Raw genomic sequence first — 16,922 nt, forward strand, 5'->3', positions numbered from 1 at the left:
AAGTCACTGTATGCTTGCAAAGGATTTTGAACTCAGCCCACCTCTGCATACCCAGGAAACTAAGCATGTTGTTGTTGTTTTACACAGTCACCTGCTGTGGGAGGAGGCAGAAGTATAGGGCCCCTTAATTATTTGCAGCCTCTTTTTCTTCAATGTGTTTCAGCTTTAGCTAATCCTGTGATAGTTTAAGCAAATAAGGGCGCAAGCCTATGCATGTTCAGACAGAAAAAAAGTCCTACAACTCCCATGTTGGCTGGGGCATGCTGGGACGTGTAGGACATTTGCTGTCTAAACATGCATAGGATTGCAGGTTTTTCGTCTAAACATGGATAGGATTAAGAGATTGAGGATAGCTGAGGGATTTTTACACCAGGATAATGTGAACAGGCCCTAACTGAATACACATGCAACCTACTTTTTTAGTTACTAATCTCTCACAATGATAAGGGTAACATTGCTCTGATTAAGTATTTAAAGATTTTTAAAAAGCAAATTTCCTCTTTGCTACACTATATTTTTGAATGGGTCTTCATGTTTCAGCTATGGATTTGTCAAACTTTACCATAACCGACTCCAGGAAACTTTTCCAAAAGCTGAGAAAGAGATCCTATGACAGTTAACCAAAGGCCACCGACATTGATATATAAAATATTCATGTCTAGCAAAACATTTCTTGTGCCTTTATAACTGTTAATTCAAAAACCTAAGCAGAAAGTGATACTAATCCAAAATATATAGTGACTTTAGAATGTGTAAATATTTTTCTTGTAATATTACACCTACCCAGAGGGTAGGCCAGGTTTGGTTTGGTTTGGTTTTGTCTGAAGGAAAACATTCTGGATTCTCCTACCAATCTTTCAATATTTGCTTTTAAAAAATACTTGCCTACCTGTTTGCACGCTCCGTCCAGTCTGCATATTCAGAAAAAGCACCTAGGAGAGGCACGGAATGGCGCCATGACAGAAGGCAGATGGAGGGATTGTTTGTTTGAATGCTCCCCCATTTTTTTAATAAAAAATAAACAAACTTTTCTAGTGGAAAGCTAGCTTATCAGGGAGTACAGTTGTGACCTAGTGTAAGGGACTGACTGTCTCGCCATGAACCTGCCCAACTATTCAATTAAAATCTGGGGGAGAGGCCCTTCTGCTTGTGCCATTAGCCATAGAGGCCCGTTTGTTAGGTGCACATGAAAGGGCTTTCTGCTGTATTGCCCCAAGCTATGAAATGGGCTCCTTCCAGGATTATGATTCAATCCAGGGCCAGCGCAAGGCTCCAGTGGGCCCTCAGGATAGCGCTGCCTATCAGCCACTGCCACTCCCCCCCCACCAAAGCCCACCACCACCAAAGCCCCCTGCCTGCTGCCAAAAGTCCCCTGCCAACGCCCCCACCCAGCCACCATCGTCGTGTCCTCCCCAAAGGCAGTGTCCGATTGGTTCAGATCACTGCGACTCAAAATATAAGTTAGGAGAAAAATACATTTTAAGATAGGGTGTTGTTACAGGATCTGCAGCCTCAGCCACAACAATTCCTTTCACCAGCTGGGCCAGCCAGGAGGGCAAGGAGGAGGAAGGTGGCTGCTGCGGGACACTCAGGGGCAGGGATGGGCCCTCCTGAGCCCCTGGCCCCTCAGCAGCTGCCCAGCCATGCCAACCCCTGACGCCGAGGCAAGCCTGATTGGCCCCCATTCACAAGAGCTTAATTACTCATCCTTTCAATTTGGCTTTTCAAAACATGTAGTTTAAATATTTTAATGTTTTTACTGTTCTTCGTGTTCTTCTTTTTATTGTTTTGCATTGTTGTACATCGCCCGGATGGCTTTTTAGCAGATAAGGCAGTATGCAAATGTTAATAATAAATAAATTCTCTCTGGTGTGCTAACTTTCAGCATTGGGTGAATTTTTACTTGGGAGGAGGGTTTGCGTAGGTAATTTAAACATACGATTCCCCAACCGCATTCTGAAAATGAGAACGACTGAATATGCAGATTAGTTCTCATCCATTTGACAGATCTTCTTATTTGCATTAATGCCTCCTGGTCTGTATTTCTAATATATATTCACTCAATCATAACCAAAGCTTAAAGACCACCCACAGCCTATTAGCAGACTTAAGTCAGAATGACCTGAAGCTCATATGTCTAATCCAGTGGTATCTTAATGAGAAAAAGAAAGTTTACCATACGAACTATGTAGCATAGCCTGTTGCTGCTAACTGGGAGAGAAATGGGAAAGAAATTCATTCAGTTCCAATTTCGCACTTCCAAAACACTATGCAAACTGAATCTCACGTATCCTTTGATATTTGCACTCCTCCAACTTCTGGAATGGAGTGCTCCAATCAAAAAACGCATACAAAATGTGTCTGTTAAGGCAGCGGTCCCCAACCTTTTTGGCGCCAGGGACTAGTCCAATTTTTCCATGAACTGGGGGGGGGGGTTCCGCTGGCGGACTTCCAGATTTACATAGCCTATTACTTGTAGAACAGGGACGCAAATGGCGTCCGTCTAGCAGACGCCATTTGCGTCCCAGCGGCTGGAAGTCCGCCAGCAGCCAGAGCCAGCTGGCAGCTCCGCAGACTCGCCACGGAGCGGAGCCAGCCGGGGCCGGCGAGGATTCCGGGGGGGGAGGGACGGATCGCCTCCCCCCCTCCTGTGGACCCCTGCGGACCCAAGGTGAGGGAGTTTCGCACATCCCTGCAGCCCGGTTGCTGAGAGGCCACAGACCGCTACCGGTCCGTGGCCCGGGGGTTGGGGACCCCTGTGTTAAGGGAGATAACACTCAAAAATGAATTATATTAGGAAAGCTGCTTGCCAAAAAATGTGTATATTAAACAAAAATGCATGTATTAGGAGAAATGTGCACAAAAATGCTTATGCATTTATTATTTATTATTTATTAAATTTATTAATCGCCCATCTGGCTGGTTGATTATGCATTTTCATGCAAACTTTAAAAAAAAAATCAATCACAAATTGAATTTAGGACTGGAGAAATGGAAATGGAAAGAAATCGACAGATCCATTCATCCCTAATGCTAATCTACGTTACTCTGCAACAGGCAAATCAGGAGTTCCAGTTACTCTAACACAACTGCTGCCTCGGACGTCTGTGTGAGAAAGTCACATCCAAAAGGAAGAGGCTGGGAAAAGCTGCCCTGGCCTTCAAATCAACTACCTATATACTTCGCATATAAGTAATGAAATTTGGTATTATTTATAATGGCATCCAGCTGTCCATTATATGCTGGAAACAGGATGCTGGACTAGATAGATCTTTGGATAGATCTTACAAAAAGTGCATCAGTCCCAGGGAGACATGGTGTTGGCTCATACGTCCGTGTTTACCACTTGTCAACAGCAACATTCAGAAATTGTATCTGGAATGTTCGCTGCATATTGCTAGACATTTTCAGCAATGGAAAATAATAATTTCAGCCACCATACAAATCGAGGGTGGCTATCGTTTGATAATAGAGCATGTGTTTTTTATATGTAATGTTCCAGGTTCAAATTCTGGCAGCTCACTGAAAACAAAAGTAGGTAACCTTTTTTCTGTCAAGGTCCACCTTCCCTTGTGGGTAATCTGTCAGGGCGGTGCATGTCAACAGTGAGTGGAGCTAAAGCCAGTGGAGGCCCAGGCCAGAGCCAAACATTGGTGGGTCACCCCCCACACACACACTTTTCTCTTCCTCTTTCTGCCACTTTCTTTTCTCTCTCTCTGCCTCCCCCTTTTCTCTTTCTCCCTCTTCCTTCCTACAGGGTGGGCTGTCAAGAAAGGGACAAGATGGTCTTACCTAGGGATGTATGAAGTTTGTTAAATCTGTTCCATCTGTACTTCATGGATTGTCAGGCGTCTTTCATTCTGTTGTCCACTCATTGACAGAATAGGATTTTTTAAACCAGAATTTCATTCTACTCCTGCCAATTCACAAGTGTGCATTAGTGCTAATGCGCACTTACGCAAATGTGCTAATCCGCATTAGTTAATGCAGATTAGAACTAATGTGGATTTGCACAAATGTGCAAGTAAGAATTAATGCAAATGTGAAAAACCAGTCTGCAACTCTGCAGAATCCATGTGTCTCATAAAAAGCTGGTCCGCTGATGAATCCACAGGTTGGATTCATAGAAATCTGAATTTATTTGAACCCATTGTGGATTTCTCCGACAGCCCTACTCTTGCCAGAGGTCTGAACTGATCATATGCAGAGGGCTTTTGAAATTAGACTGAGGGCCACATGAAATTAGGCTGTGGGGCTGCTGTTTACCCACCCCTGATTTAAAAGCAATCTGAAGCAGAAGGGCTGGGAAACATCTCTGCCTGAGATTCTGGAGCAAAGCTGGCATCAGGGCTCAGCATCATCAAGCACTTGCCAAGGTCTACATTCCAGCAAAGGGACCACAGCCAGTCCTTGGACCCAGATCCTCTTCCTCCTTACTGTCTCTGCTTAGTCACCTGCCCTCTCTGAGCAATGAGAAAGAGTAGCAGCCTTCACCCACCTTGCCTTCTCCTTCTACGCAGTGGTGACAGTCCCAGAGGGAGGGGGCAACTGAATGGGCAGAGGTATGAGGACGGGGCCCACTCAGGGAGGGCCCCCCATTCAGGGCATCTTGCCCAAGGATCCCACAAAACCTAGAGGGATCACTGTCCTCGAGAGCTCTGATCAAGATAGGCCAATGATTGACTCATTGTAGGCATTTTCAGTATGAAGAAAGGGAGGCTGGGATGGAGTCCTGTCAGAAACCAATCAGAAACCTAGATAAACAGTCAGTCACTGTGTACAAATAATAATTCCTCCTTTAATGCTTCCGATGTTTCCTGTGCTATGCTTATGGAAAGTAAAGATGGAATGGAAGGTCTGTGATCTCTGTAGCTTAAGTCTGGCATCATGAGCTTTGGCAACATTTCCTAGAACATTAAAGTAATTCTCTCTTTCAGCCATATTTTTTCATTTTAAACCATTAGGGTTCTAGACTCCCTCTTTTGCACTCTCCTTACATGTGAAAAAGGACTGAGTGGGAGTGGGAAACCTCAACCTGAATTAATTATTCTGCCACTCTGCTTTGTTTTTGATAGGCTTTCTTTCCTTTTTGCTTATTTAGTTTTCAGTTCTACTACAGAAACCACAAGAGAGCAGAAATTGATTCATATGGTGCCAAACCATAGACAGTCTGAACAAGAACACTAGATTCCTTCCATATTAAAACAAATTTGGGCATGGGTGTGGGTGTATATAAAAAGATATGGAAGGGTATATAAAGGGACTGGAAAATGGTATAATTCTACATACTATGCACTACATATTCTGAAGGGTATATGTGGCAGCATGTAAACTATATATGCAAATTTATGTGTATTTCTACATAGTTAACAAGACAGATGGGGGGAGAATGTGGCTGCATCTAAAAGTGATGTTAAACCAGGGGTCTTCTACTTGCGGGGGGGCACCTGTGGGAACATTTGGAATTTGAGAAACAATCATGGCACTGTCACAAAATGGCTGCCACGAGGTTGTGACCAATCACAACATTTACTATTGCAACAAAAGACCCATTTCATAGAATGCAAACCAATGAGGCTAAAAGACAAGAAACATTCCAAGAACTTGCACACCCTTTCTCTCAGGATCACCCCCAACTCTCTCTTTCTCCATTTCTCACACACATGCACCTTGCACACACACCCATCCATTCAGACACACATCCTTTCATCTATCACTCACTTTCTCGCTCACACACACACACACACAGCCCTCCCTCCCCCTCCTCCTCCTCCTCCTCGCCACCCAGCCCAGGTCACCCTGCTGCCTTCTCCAGTCCCCTGGTGACTTGCTGCTGCCTTCAACCCCTCAAGCTTACCAGGCAACCATGGGTCCATTTCTTTTTCTTCTCCTCATTCTTTCTCCTTCCGCATTTTTTGTCATGTAACCAAATGTGCTGCAGGCTGAAGCACCTGTTTGCAGCCACATACCAAGCTAATTTTCAAAGAAGCCTTCTGGGCCTGTGTGGGGTGCAGAGATGTTCTGGGGAAATGAAGATGGTTAGCAGCTGGAGGCTTCCGTTTCCAGCACACCCAGCTGCCCTCAGTAAAATATATCACTAAAACGTAGGTCAGGGAAGGGGCCCCTGAGGATGCCAAGAGAAACAGCAGCACTAAACTGTGGTTTAGTGTTGCACAAATGAGCCTCAGGGTTCTCAGCTCACCCCTGCTCCTCCATTGTTGCCACCAAGGGGAGATCAGAAGCCTTCACCTATGGTTGTAGGGCATGGTCTGAAAGCAGCAGGTAGCCACTTTGCTGAAGCTAAGCAGGTTTGCCTCTGGTCAGTGCTTGTAAGGGAGACCACCTTGGAATCCCAGGTAGCCATGTTACGTTTACAACGGAAGGAACGTGGGATATAAGTGTGATAAGCTATTGTTGCATTTATATCCCACCTTTCCTTCTCCAAGGAGCCCAAAGTGGTGTATATCTCCAAAGAGGAGATCCTTCTCCTCTCCATTTTATACCCACAACAACCCTGTGAGGTTGGTTAGGCTGACAGTCAGTAACTAGCCCAAAGTCATCCAGTGAGCTTCATGGCCAAGTGGGGACTAGAAGCCAGACCTCCCAAGTCCCGGTCCAACACTCTAACCACTACACCACACTGGCACATACATATCTTTATATGCATAGTTATGCACATATATCTGTAGATCAGCTCAGGGACCCTGTACATATAACCTTTCAACACACAAGTTAATTCACATTTCCTTAGGGAAGAAAGACATAGTAAGTAATGCATGGAAGGTATCAGGAGATGATGTGAAACAACTGTTCACAGCCATCAGATTGGGGGTTTACCATTCATTAGATTATTTTTGGATTACATTTATAATCTAATCCCCTTCACTGAACCTTCTTTTAGGAGAAAAAGAGAAAGGGGTATGCCTCTCCAACCCCCCCCCCTTCTTTTAAAATGGAAATATAAGGGAAAAGATTCAGACAACATTCTACTTTAAGAGCTGCTCAATAAGTTGTAAGGCTCTCAGCTTCCAGTTTTCATGCCACTGAGGACAAAGACACTGGGATGACTGACAAAGTCTTGGCACTTAAAAAACAAAACCCAACAACATTTCATTAAAATGTAGTTTAATTTGTTCATTTCTATCAGGGGTAGGCAATTGGTGGAGCTCCAGAGGTTTTGGCCTACAACCCCCACCATGCTTCACCATTGGCTATGTTGGCTAGTGCTCATGGGAGTTGCAGGGCAAAATATCTGGAGGGCCACAAGTTGCCCACCCATATATATATATGGCTTTCTGTTTCATGTTGACTTATGATGCACCACTAGTCTACCCTTACCCCAACTCTGTGACTGCACATGGAGCTGGGACTGCTTCCACTGAAAAATATTGCAGTTGCAGTTGCAGTGGCGTGAAGTGAAGTGAAGTGAAGTGAAGTGAAAGAATTTGCTGAGAAGTTTGATCTGGGACTGTCATTTCAGTGATATGCATCATCCATTGATGTTGCAAACAGTCATGCAGTTTGCAACACCCACCCAGGCCAGCGCGCAGGACCAAGGCAAAAAAGATGCTCATGCTATTCTAGGACATACAAAAGGCCCTGCTAGATCACAGCAATCTGTTTCTCACAGTGCCTCCAAGATGCCCACAAGCAGGACTTGAGGGCAACAACCGTATCCCAGTGGGGTTCCCCAGCAAGTGGTAGCCAGATGAACCTGTTCCTTTACGACGAAGGTTCTTCAAATGAACCTGTTCCTGTTGTTTATTTTAAAAAATTATACCCTGCTTTCCTACAAGTGGCCTACAACAGCCTTCCCCAACCTGGTGCCCTCCAGATGTGTTGGACCACAACTCCCATCATTCCTAGCCAGCATGGCCAGCCAGCATGTTACAGTCTAGCACATCTGAAGGGCACCAGGTTGGGGGAGGCTGTTGTAGACCACTTGTGGAAAAGCAGAGTATAAATCTTACATGGCGGCCTACAAACCATATTAAAACCATACAACTCAAGGAGCCGCTTGCAGCCTCTTCAGCAGTCTCAGGTAGCAATGCCAGCCTGATGCCAATGCCTAAGGCGAAGGACAAGATGGCAACCCCCTTGTTCCTTGTACAAAATGATCTGGCTGGTGAAACATTTTTCAACACTGACAATGGAACAGCATCCTCCACCTCACCTGAAGGCAGCAGGATAGCTTAGGGGTGCAGGGCAGGCCACATGGCACACACAAGTCTGTCCTCCAATACTTTGCTGCTGCCTCCCAGCATCTGCTACCTGAAGCGACCATCTCACTTTGACTAGTGGTAGGAACTTGTCAGATGGAATCGCTTGGATGTTGAGTGGACTTAAAGGCTTTGTCCCCCTGCCTCTTCTAGAAGAAAGTAAACACAATAGACCACCTGAAGACTTTCCAGCAGCCACAGGCAGAGTGAACACCTGTTAAACACTCAGAGAATCAGAGCATCATAGCTTTGGAAGGGGCCATTTAGGCCATTGATTCCAACCCCCTGTCCAGGGTAAGGAATCCAGTCAAAAGCATCACTGACAGGTGGCTGTCCAGTCTCTGCTTGAATACCTCCAGCGACAGTGAGCCCACCACCTCCCTAGACAGTTGGCTCCATTGTCTGACTGCTCTGACCATTAGGAAGTTATTCCTGATGTTCAACCAAAATTTGCCTTCCCATAAGAGTCGGACACAACTGAACGACTGAACAACAACAACAACAACAACAAAACTTAAGTCTGTTATTTCATGTGCTACAGTCTTGGATGACAGAGAACAGATTCCAGCCCTGTTCTGTCTGATAACCCTTTAGGTACTTGAAAAGCACTAACATGTCCCCCCTCAGTCTTCTCTTCTCAAGGCTAAACATACCCAGTTCCTTCAGTCTTTCCTCATAGGACTTAGTTTTCTAGCCCTCTGATCACCCTTGTTGCCCTTCTCTGAATTCTGAAAGATCACACTTTACTTACTGCAGGACTGGGGAACCCGTTGCCCTCCAGATGTTGCTGGGCTTCAGTTCCCATCAGCCCCAGCCAGCATGGCCAGTTTCCAAGGATTATGGGAACTGTAGTCCAGGGGGGCACCGGTTGCCCAACCCTGTTCTACTACCTTCGCTAGAAGCCCCATCACTCCTACCCAGAGTGTGCTAATAAATAAACAGGGGGAAAAGAGCACTGATATTACACAAAACTAGGGTATCTTTTGATCTTTCTGGAGAAGGTCCAAATACTTTAAACTCAGAATACACATTAAAACCATGGGGTTTTAATTCAGAAGAGATACCACATCCTTTGTCCTACAAACTCTATACAGAAAACATCTAACATGCCAAAGATGTTGTTGTATTTTGATTCCCTAACCCCCCGCCTTTCTTTTTTTTGCTGACCATTCATTTCTTCCATTGATGCAACATATTCTTCTGCATACATACCCCATTGAAACACATCCTATTTCAATTTTTTGAATTTCAAACATTTTCAGGTTTTTTTATTTTTGAAATTTCACTTTGAAGGCTATATTTTGCAAAAAAAAAAAGAAACCCAAACTTTAATCTTCACTCCTCCAGATGAATTTTAAGGCAATGACATTAAATATCAACTTGGCAAATTCAATACTTCTAAACCCTTCCCACCCACACCACCACCAGTTTTAAATACAAGGGAATCCATTATTGGGAATGCTTCAGGATGGGGTAATTTTTGGTCCCTCAGTCTGATTCACCAGGGTTTTTCTTATGTTCTTTTTGATCTCTGTAATGCAAAGCAGTCAACGTATCCTAGATAATTCCCAGAGCACCGACCATTTGTATCCTGGACTTTGGCGGAGCCTATGAGGAAAGTATGAAAGAACAGGAGGTGCTTAGCCTAGGAAAAAAAGACAGCTAATGAAGGATGTGTTGACAATATTCAAGTATTTTGATCAATGTTTTTAAACATGTTGGACAGTTAATGATATTTAATCAGACTCTCCACTGCTTGGGGGAAAATGGAATAACACGATCTGAGGACAATAAAGGGTTGGCTCTCCTCCAACTGCCAATTCTGTTCTGTGATTTCTCGGCATGAATTTTTGTGGGCTTCCACATGTTTTTAATGATCCTGTTATTTGCTGCTAATGTGTTGTTAGCATGCTGTTGATATAAAAGGCCAACAAATTTTTCTTCATTCTTTTTCTTTATTTATGATGACTAATTTGTAATGCACAAAATTATCCTAAAATCTAACCTATTCTAAAATATTCTGTTTGCTCCAGAGTGCAAGACTAGAAGCAACGGGTGGAAATTACAGGTAAGCAGATTTCGGCTAAATATTAGGAGGAACTTCCTAACAGTGAGAGTTCTTAGCAGTGGAACAGATTGCCTCGAGAGGTTATGGGTTCTAAGCAGAGGCTGGATGGTCATCTGTCAAGGATGCTGAAGCTGCACCCTGCAGTGCAGAGCAATGCACTGAGCAGGGGTAGACTAGATGATCTCCAAGGTCCCTTCCAACTCGATGATTCTGTATTCTTATTCTATGCTAAAGGAAGCTAGGTGAGATGGGCAGTTACAGGTCCACACCTTACCGTCTACTGTAGAGTGCTAGGCCAGGCCAAGACATTGTGCTGCTTGAGGCAGCAAACCCTCACATTTTAAAACATTTTTTCCTGCCACGTTAGTGGCATGTTGGGTGAGTTGGTCCCCAAGCAATGCCCGTGTCACCACCACTTTGTCATGACAGTGTCTGTCAAATACTATTTAAACTTAAAGTTTAAACAATACTTGCACCTGTTGAAGAGCACAGGCCACCTTACCCACAATGCCTCACTCTGTCTAAAGAAAGGCTCCTTTCTCAACATGGGAGTGAGGGGCGAGATAGCCCCTGAGTTCCTGGGAGCCACACCAGTATTTGCCACAGGAGCTTAGGGGAAGGGCTGTGGCTCAGTGGTAGAGCACATGTCTTACACACAGAAGGTCCCAAGTTCAATTATCCAGCAACTCCAGGTGGGGCTGGAAAAATGTGTTCCTGAAACCCTGGAGAGCCATTGCTGCCAGTCAGTGTTGACAGAACTGGGCTAGATGGACTGATGCTCTGACTCGGTATAAGGCAGCTTCTTCAGTTCCTATGAGTAATGTGGCAGAGATGGTGCTCCATGGCAGGCTCATGGCGGGCTCATGGCAGCAGCAGCCAAAGGGGGCAGATCGGCAGCGATGGGCAGCCCTGTGGGCAGTAGACTGGAGGCAGGATCTGCCACCCCTCCCAATGTGCAGCCTGAGCCATGTGGTTCACTGTAGCTCGTGACAGGGCCGGTCCTGCTCCCGTGAAGTAAAAGTAAGACAATAAAGATGGAATAATTGACAATTAAATAACATTAAATAACTAACTAACCATCAAAGAAGTAACAATTGAATAACTAACAATTAAATAATTGTATTGGAACCTTACAAGGGAAGGAGATGCAGTTTGGGGGGACAGTTCTGCAGGGGAGAAACTCCTGTTAACCTCAAGGGTGAGCTCTTCCCTCTGCTCTTTCCCACCCCTTGCCTGGGAAACCTTATAAGAAGCCTTGGGGTTCCTCTAGCTATCTTTTGGCATTTTGCAGGATTGGCATTTGCTTTTAGATATGAGAAAGATGTGTTTGGGTTTTTGTTTTAAACATGTTGTTGAGATGTTCTTACTTTAAATGTGTAAGCTGTGTTTTGTTGGATTGTTTAAATTTTGTGTTTGAATTAACTTTTGTAAGCCACCTTGCTAGGGGCAGGGGTGGGGGGACTGTTTGGCCCAAAGGCGGCATGGAAAGAAGCGATAACAATTTGCTGCCCATTAATGACTCCCAAATGCATTTTCTTGAAGGGGCTTCCTCACGCTGGGCAGCCCTTACATGATGTTAATAGTACAGCTGGCAGCTTTGTCAAAATTTCCTAGACAAGGATTCCTTATTGCTAACTGTGCGGCAGGATAAGTTTCAGAAATAAATAAAACAAATTAATTCAGCGGTTCCCAATGCTGGTGCCCTGCAGGACCTCCAACAGAGCCCACAAAGCTCTCCGCTTCATCCTCCCTTCAAAGAAAAATGTTTAATACAAATCTTGGAAAATGTTAGGGTAGTCATTTTCTCCCTTTCTAACCTCTACCCTTGCTCTTTCTCTTCCCTCTGTACCCCTTTGCTTTGCTGTTTCTGCCCTTCCTCCCAGCCTCTAGCTTTGTTCTTTCTCTCCCCACCTCTTTACCTTGCTGTTTCTCCCCACTCCCAACCTCTACCCTTGCTCTTTCTCCCTCCTGTATGCCTTTGCCTTGCTATTTTCCCCTCCCTCACAGCCTCTAGCCTCAGTATTTATCTCCTTCTCACATACACACCTCTTTAGCATAGTTTTCACTAGCCAGGCCCCCACAGCAGCCATTCACTAGCCACATTCTCCATGGGAGCCATTTTTTGGTGGTGCCCACAGCATTTTCTCAAATTCCGAAATGTGCTCTCAGGTCCAAAAATGTTGGGGATCCCTGAATTAAATGGTACATACTAGCCTTTTGTTTTTTGTGGCAGGCCTGGATTTGGGGATGATTGATGCAAAAATTGGAAGGAACAGTTCTGATCCCATAGGACAATTCTTGTGTGGTAAACTCCTCCTTATTTCCAGCTTTTTTAATGGGAAAATGGCCAGGGGACACTAAAAGATTTTAACTTCTGGGATTGTTAAATGAGGAGCCAGCTAAACAATGAGGCCAGAACAGCTGGAAAAAATAGGAAAGAGGCAAGACCTCACTGAAATCCAGATGCTCAGAGTGCTTTTTTCCCCCCCTGATAAGAAAAATAAATGACTGTGACAAAGGCACCTCGGCTTTTTATGTCCAAATAAAAAAAACATGGTACATGAGGAACTCAAGCCGAGGAAGCTTTTCAAGTGCCCGAAACACCCTTGAAAATTCATATCCTGTGGCTAATATTTAACGGTGAGTGAAGCATTACATGATATCAGTCTTTCAGTGAAGTGGATCTGATTTTGAATCACTTGCTTTGGTTCACATTCAGCATCAACCATTTGGAACTCACTAAGAGTGGGGGGCGGGGTGTCTTCATATATTCCTTTAGGCTAAGGCTGCACAGTTTCTGACACACCAAGCCGAACACAGACCAGCGGCTATATAAGGTGGTTCAACAGAGTCTCCATCAAAAACAAGTTTTGCTCCCTGGCTGGGTCTGGGAAAACAGGAGGGGAGAAGGATTGGGGGTATGAAACACCTGGCAAGCAACAATACATGGGTGATTTCTTTTTCTCTGTATGGGCTTCTATCCATCTGTGCTTCCCCCTGTGCTGTAAAATTAAGAAAAGAACTTAAAAGTATAAGACCTGCTCTCCTGCTGGATCAGACCAACATTTTGCCCCCTGAGGTGACACCCAAGATGGCACCCTCCCATTGCAGTTACAGAAGCCAACTGGACTGGGGCTTTAATCTTATTTCAGCGTGATGAGACAGTGTCCTCTCCCAGAGGGATGAGTAGGAGTAGATCCCCAGATGTTTTGTACTTTAGCTACCAGCATTCCTGACCATTCGCCATGCTAGAAGAGGCTTCTGGAAACTGAAGTCCAAAACATCTGGAGATCTACCTTCTGCCCACACGTCCTCTACCACACCTGAGGACAGCAGGCTAGCTTAAGAGGCACAGGGCAGGCCACATGGTACACACAGCTCTGTTCTCCAACAGTGAAGAATGGCTGGCGGGCTCAGGAGGAACAGCCAGGGACTCCTGCTGCTCCCACCACCCACATCATCTGCTGCCTGAGGCAGTTGCCTCATTCTTTCTAATGGTAGGGCTGTCCTGCATCTAGTCCAGCAGTGCATTCTTGGACAGCAACCAGCCAGTAGCCTCTGAGAAGCTCATAAGTGGGGCATGATGGTCTCCCTTGTGTATCCCCCCCCCCACTTCTGATGTTCAGAGATATACTGCCTCTGAGTGTGGAAGTTCCATTTACCTATAACACAACATCTGGCAGCTGTTGACAGACCGCTCCTCTTGTGTCATCTTCTCTCTACTACTTTACTTAAGGTCATCCTAGCTAAGCTAAGATTGAAGGCTTTTTGCCATGTGTGATAGAGACAGAGCACCCTAAACTGAATGTATGTTACTTCCAGTGCTGTTATTTATAATTTATTTTTATTTTATTTTATTTGAACCTTGATTTTCTACCAAAAGTGGCACTTCAATGCGGCTGTTATCAACAAGTTTCCTGTATGCACATGCACGGCTGATCACACGTCAAAGGCCTCCTGCCCTGCTAAAGCGGATCCTAAACTGTGGTTCTTCAGGGATCACCACTGGTCCAAGGAATTTCATAGGTCAGTGATAGAGCACCTCCTTTGCATGCAAAAATGTCCTGGTTCAGTTCCTGGCTTCTCCAGTTAAAAGGACCCCAGGTGATCCTAGACTGCCTCTGCCACTCAGAGATGACATTACTGGGCCTTATGGGCAAATAAGCAGAGCCATGCTGGATCAGACCAAGGGTCCATCCAGTCCAGCACTCTGTTCACACAGTGGCCAACCAGCTGTCAATCAGGAACCCACAAGCATGGCATGACTACAACACCACCCTCCCACCATGTTCCCCAGCAACTGGCTCACTGCCTGTATTAGAAGTAGCACATAGCCATCAAGACTAGTAGCCATTGATTGCCTTCTCCTCCAGCAATTTGTCTCACCCCCTTTTAAAGCCATCCAAATCAGTGGCCATCACTACATCCTGTGGTAGCAAATTCCATAGTTTACTTTAACTAAGCGCTGTGTGAAGCAGGACTTCCTTTTATCTGTCCTGAATCTCCCACCAGTCAGCTTCATAGGATGACCCTGGGTTCTAGTATTTTGAGAGAGGGAGAAAAATGTCTCCCTATCCACATTCTCCACACCATGCATAATTTTGTAGACCTCTATCATGTCTCCCCTTACCCTCCTTTTTCCAACTTAAAAAGCAGATGGCCCCAATTTCAGTGGGGTGGTGAATCCATTCCAGGTTTCAGTCAGACCCGCCAGAACTCTAAAGGAGCTATGCAAGGCACAAAATAGGTTCAGTGCTTTGGAGAGTTCCTTTGGAGTTCTGGCTGGCTGTGGCTGAAACCCAGAAAGCTTTTACAGCCCCACCAGAATAGGAACTCCCAGCCTCCACTGGGATAAGGTATCTTCCTCTGTTACAGTGCACCATACCACGAACATAATTATATGCAGAACTGAACCATTCCTGCCTTTAGCATCTACTGCGGAAGCTTTACCTTTGTGTTGGGGCATCAGGTCATACAAGGCACTGCAATCTCTACAAAAGATCTCCTGCCGAACACCATTAAGAAATACCAGCAAGAAGTCTGGCACATAAAGTTATTTAATCATGCCATTAATTCTGTTAATGTAATTCCATACCTTTTCTCGTTTACTTAAAATACTGAAAGACCAGCAACTGGCATCCTATTTTGTCTTCTTTTTTGGTAATGCATTTCCTCTGTTTTGGCAATTCATAAGTGGCCACCCTATTTGGGATGAGAAACTGGAGCGCAATAAATGTGTCCCCGTTTTCATCTGTGCAGTGTTGGAGAGCATGCTTCTGTTCACAAAGCAGTTACTGCTGAAAATGAACAGAAGCTATATGCAGTCGTACATCATGTTCTCGTTCAACCATTCATGAATAATTGGTGGTATTTGCTTTTATGGGCCTACGGAGAGTTCTGCTCCTTTTTCTTATCACATGTTAACAGCACATGCTGGCCATTAACAGCCAGAATGACGCAATGTTGTATTTCCTTGCTGTTGGGCCTTTAAATGGCCCTTGCCTTCTGCGCATGGGGCCATCTCACACATTACATTGCAGAAAACCTGGGCTTGGTTTTCTGAGCCCATTGTGTCTGATGTATTTATTTAATCAATGTACAGAATGCTGACCATATCTGGAAAAGACTCTCAAAGCAGTTTACAATAAAAGAACCCAAAACATATATTAAAATGCAAAATATCATGACAACATAAGCAAATCCTCATCAGTTAAAACATTTAACATCAGAAAACTCAAGACTCATGCCTCCATGACATGTATTCCCAACTCTAATTTGCCCCCTTCATACTTTACATGAGTGAAGCTTGCCCGAGAGATCATTTGGTTTGCAAGATTCACTTCCTTCCTAGGTAAATATTTTTATGTTATATTTCTTTATTATGGTCTTTACATGCCATTTTTTGGCCCTAAAAATGGTATCCAAAGCATCTTGTAATAATGAACAATTTGAAATAAAACCAGGAGCAGGATAAAACATGCTATGCAGCAATGGCTATGCAGCAAATTTAATGCAAATTGGTGTCCTTTTTTCTGGTGATGCATTTCCTTTTTTGTATTCACCCTAAGACCAGTACAAGGGCTGGAATACCTCCCAGTCCCCTCCCTAAACAGTTTTCACACATGAATTCACTGTATTTATATCCAGCCCTCTGTCTGACCTAGACTCATACCCAAAGTCTACCCATTTGAAGCTTCTGCAGATCGGGTGACTGATTCATGTGGCAGACATCTCATGATTTTTAAGGTGTACATTTTTAAAAAGAAAATGTAAAACTAAGCAATCCTAATGCTGGTTTATACATTCAGCAGAACAGGGTGGCAGAATCCCAAACTGTACCACTTTAGACCATCTTCTTCTTTTAATATTCACCAATGTAAAACAAATAACAAAAATAACTCCGCATGAGCAGACAACTAGCACATCAGGAATAAAGTTTCTACGCCAACTATCTCCTTGTTGAGCTAGGTTTCTACCTGCAAGGGCAGCTGAGCATTCAGAAATGTGATCATTCACCTGCAATCTGAAGCGGCACAATTCATTCTACCATCTCAGGTTTCCACCACCTCATAATGCTGCATGTGTGGACAAAGGACAAAGAGCGCCGCACTTTAAAGAGAGCATTCTGAATCCAG

The sequence above is a fragment of the Heloderma suspectum genome, chromosome 4, assembly GCF_057233095.1.
Source record: "Heloderma suspectum isolate Gila_16-S chromosome 4, 16-S_ref, whole genome shotgun sequence".
Taxonomy (NCBI): Eukaryota; Metazoa; Chordata; class Lepidosauria; order Squamata; family Helodermatidae; genus Heloderma; species Heloderma suspectum.